At 44.7% G+C, this 4509-nt stretch overlaps 1 pseudogene; it reads right to left on the reverse strand.

The window, feature by feature from the left end:
- Positions 1-1460: 1460 nt before the first annotated feature.
- LOC119272148 lies at positions 1461-3214 on the reverse strand (annotated as a pseudogene).
- Positions 3215-4509: the final 1295 nt, after the last annotated feature.

The following is a 4509-nucleotide window of genomic DNA, read 5'->3' on the forward strand; positions in this document are numbered from 1 at the left end:
TATTTGAACAAAAGAATGATATTCACCTATATCAGAGGCTAGACTTGGCTCGGGACAGCCTGACAAGATCACGCACGTCAAATTCACAAGTATTAAAAGCTGACACTAGAAAGAGATAAACAGTAAGGGGGCAAAAATTCAAGCCTCTTGAAAATTTTGCAATTGAATGAATCAGAAGAAATCTCGTATTAAGGCGAGGTAGAGACAATACTACCAAGTAGTCAGTTCTCATAACTTCTCATGACATCACGTTGAATTATGATATTACTGAACAGATATTTTAAAAGGATGCCTACAAAGACCAACAATGGCAGTTACACAAATCATAAGTGTTCAGGGTGTCAGTTTGATGCCTTGAGCGTATTTCTCATCACATAGTTCATATAGACCATGATCTTTTTTTTGATAAAATATATACCATGATCATAGTTCAGTAAACTCCACAGGATTCCACCACAATGCTGGTTGATCTAGGAGAACAATCTTTTCTAATAATACTGTGTATTTGCTGGGCATGTATACAGAAAAAGAAAATCAGATTTACCAATCAGCAATTGAGCATAGCTCTTCAGGAATTTATCTATTGAAAATATTATGAAAGATAAAATACTCATATATGAGCCCTAGGTTATATTCATCCATAATTATAAGCTAGTATATCATGTGATACGTGTCATTTATCCATCTACCCTTGTTTGCCTGTTTCAGCTTTTGACACAAATTCCTGAAGAGATGTGTAAATTTACAAAAAGAACAAGATAACTAGCCAACCTATTAATACAGTTCAAGAAACACTGTAAATATATGAGAAATAAATTCCTTAAGTAAAGCATTCCAAAAATAAATTACTCATGCGAAAAAATCATATAGAACACGCCATCATTCTGAGGACAACATATCATAGAGATAGTAGGCGCTGCTAATTAATTTACCAAAATAAGACGGATATTTTTTTAGTAAAATGGGTAAACAGGCTACAACCGGTAGAGAACAGTAATCTTACAGACAGAAAGAAAAAAAGAGAGGCTCCAAGGTCGGGATGCCTTGCCCCAATACCGAGGAAGAGACATTAGCGAATCCAAGGAACAGATAAGTAATTCACCCACAATGAAATGGGAAGTTTGGTACAAGAAGACAACCCAACTATGATAAACGATCAAAATACACATGATTGAGTTATCACTGAATACTGAATGTCACGGAACAGATGAAGTAATTTGCCCACAATGTAAATGGTAAGTTTGATAACAGAAGACAACAACAATTACCATGAATAAACGATCAAAATACAGGATTGACTTGTCATTGAATCCTGAATATCAAGGAACTTCGCCAGGACCTTCAGCGTGATGCAGGTCCAAAGAAGAGATCAGTTCTGGATGGTAGCTGGATGTTTTGATGCAGTAGGAGAACAAGGCAATGCTTTGCACAGAATATCCTTCTCTGGTTGTCATCATTCCTCATATGAAGGGATAAAATCTTTCATTCTCTGGTAACAGAAAAGTACTCCACGATGAATGGTGGTATGGTTGGAAGAGACCATTATACGTCATCGGAAACAACCACTCCAGCCTGCGACTTTCCAAGCACAGACAAGCGAACCAACAAGTGGCCTCGAGCGGATGGAACATCTGTGATGTTGTGAAGTACACTATGCTACCCCGCATTGCCGCAATTTTCAGCCCATTCTGGGGTAAGTACCCAAGCTTCCGTCGAACTTGATCAGTCAGGTTGAATACCCTGCTGTTAGCCCATGCCCCAGCATCAAGGCCATCTTCTTGACGCAGCATGAAACCGATGTTGAATCCATTTGAATAAGCAATGCACATGTTATCGCCGTTAATTTGGCCAAGGATCGAGCTGCAAAAACCTTCCAGATTCAGGAGAGGTGGGATCATCTCAACAAACAATCACGGGTTGTTTGGGTCGGGGTCCAAGACAACCACATACGCACGATTCCGATAAAGCCAGTAGATGAAATTACCCACTCGCATGCCGCTCTCAAGCACAAGATCACCTTCGTCATCTTCGTCACCTTCCGGGTAGGGGTTGGGATGGTGCGGGACGTGGATTTTTAGAGCACATGCACCCAGGCCCTGCTATCCTAACTCTCCAATATCGCTTTAAGATCCGTGCGACACAACTAAATTTCTATACGAAATTTTCTCTTTTTTGCTTCTCCCACATAGAACATATCTTGAAGTAGAAACCTATGCAGGATGGCAAAGCTTTCTAACTAGAATCTAGGATAAATCTTTCAGATTTTTTTGTCCGACGTAAATACTAAAAATATGATTTTTTTAATCAAACAAAATGTATTTTGTATATTTATGTTTGACAAAAAAATCTGTACGATTTATCCTAGATTCTACTCAGAAAGCTTTGTCACGCTGCATAGGTTTGAACTTCAAGATATATTCTATGTGGGAGAAACAAAAAAGAGAAATATATTTGCACGAATCTTAAAGCAAAAAATGGATGGCTAGATAGAGAGGGCCTGGGTGCATATGCTCTAAAATATATTTTCGGGATGGTGCGGGACATCCAACCATGGGGAGAGGAACCAATCGCCGCCCATTCCCAAGAATGAGAAGAAGACCGTAGCCCGCAACCTGAACCCTCCATGTGCAGCAAGACAGAAGATGCCAAAGCTCGCGGGGCTTTCGTCATCGCAGATCAGGCCGGCGTAAAGGAGTTGAGGATCGCCTTCGCGGTCGTCGTCGTCGTCGTCGAAGATGCGGGAGTCACTCAGATCAAAGAACCGCTCGCACCACCGTGCCAAGGGGTTTAGCAGCAGGAGCAATACCTCATCCTCTTTGATGAGGAGAAGGTAGCCGCCACAGGCGTCGAGGAAGCTCCAGTTAGCTTCCGGGCCGTCGCGCGCCTGGAGGGTGGTGAGGAAAAAGTCACCGTTCAAGATGGCGGCCACGAGCTCCGGATCATTCCGGTGGGCGGGGGCGAAGGCGGGGATGCCGGGGACAGCCTGAAACGGCGTGTCGAAGAAGAGGCCGAGGAGGGGCGCCGGGTGGAGGTCGATGAATTGACGGCGGAAGGGGGGAAAGTTGGTCACCAGGTTGCGCCAGGGCAGGCAGGTGCAGGCGGCGCGGACGAGGTCCGCGAGGGAGGGAAGGCGGAGGAAGATATCGAGCAGCATGTTTTGAGGGAGGTCATCGATGGTGGCGACCGCCGCCGCCGGCTGGCCGTTGGTGGCCATAGGTACGGCGGTTGGACGGGGGTTACCTCGCGTCCGCTGCCGAACCAACCAACTCAGTCTGATCTAGAAGGAAATGAGCCGCTCGGTAAACAGGAGAAGTAGGTTATTAACCCCAGCAAGAGAGGATGTCGCTGGGCGCTGGCATTGTCCACCTGTCCTTGTACGGTTTTGAAGTTTTAGGAGAATACCATGATTTTCTTAAAAAAACCATGGCTTAAATAACTTTGATTTGTTTGACTTTAACAAATACTTTAGTTTAGTTTACAAAACCGTAGTATCTTCAAAAGTGAGGTTTTTCACACTATCTAAAAGATGTTCGGACCTCTTTTTTCAAACCGAGAAACACTCACGCCTAGCTGGTCTTAGAAAGTCTGTGCTTGCCAAATACTCTGTAGTTTTGCTAAAGCAGAGGAAAACTGCAGTTTTTAGAAACCGAGGTATTCATTGCCTAGGCATTACAATACCATAGTTTTGGATTACTGTGGTTTTAGAACTATTGTGCTCCCAAACTAGGCCTATGTTTTCTCCCATGACACCCCCCCTCCTCTCTTTTTTTGTAGGGTTTTCACTGGCGTGACGGCTTGGCATGGTGACGGCGGCGCCGTTTGGTTTGGTGGTCGGGCAAGGGCGTTGGGGAAGGAGGCGGACATGGGGAAGGCGGCGCGCACGGTGCAGCTTGACCACGTCATCCCCGCCTATGCTAATGATCTCGGCCGGTGGCAATGTTGCCGCTGCCGCTGACGTCGGGAGGCGTTCGGCGGATCGGCTACAAAGGCACCAACCATTTAGCACAGCTGACCTGGAATGAAGATCTGCGCAAGGGCGCCACCAAGTCTGCATGGATGTCCTTGAAACCATCAGGTGAGATGGATTTTTATTTGCTCTTTCATTCTCCACTCGTCCTATTGTAGACCAAATAGATCAGATTTATTGAAAAATTTGTTGTGATTTTGATGATTGATTTAGTAATCCAAGTCCCACACTCTGCTGCTCCTGCAACAGCGACATTTTCTACTCCCACTAGCAAACCTGGTTCAAGATCAGAGGCAACAAGGTCCTACTTTACGTCTATGTTAGTCTGTCAGGTCAGTATAATTCATCCCCAGCCCTCTGTGTTCACTTCACTTTTATTGGGGATATTACTATCAGTTGAGACCCGCCCAGGAGGGGCCGGGTCAGCCTTAATGGCGGGTTACAGAAGAAGCCCAATATACAGTCAAGATGATAGATTATTAAATATATAGAAAGCCCAAAGGCCTCGGGCCGGCTTAAGGCCCGTTATTACAAACCGTTGT

The sequence above is a fragment of the Triticum dicoccoides genome, chromosome 3A (genome assembly GCF_002162155.2).
Source record: "Triticum dicoccoides isolate Atlit2015 ecotype Zavitan chromosome 3A, WEW_v2.0, whole genome shotgun sequence".
Taxonomy (NCBI): domain Eukaryota; kingdom Viridiplantae; phylum Streptophyta; class Magnoliopsida; order Poales; family Poaceae; genus Triticum; species Triticum dicoccoides.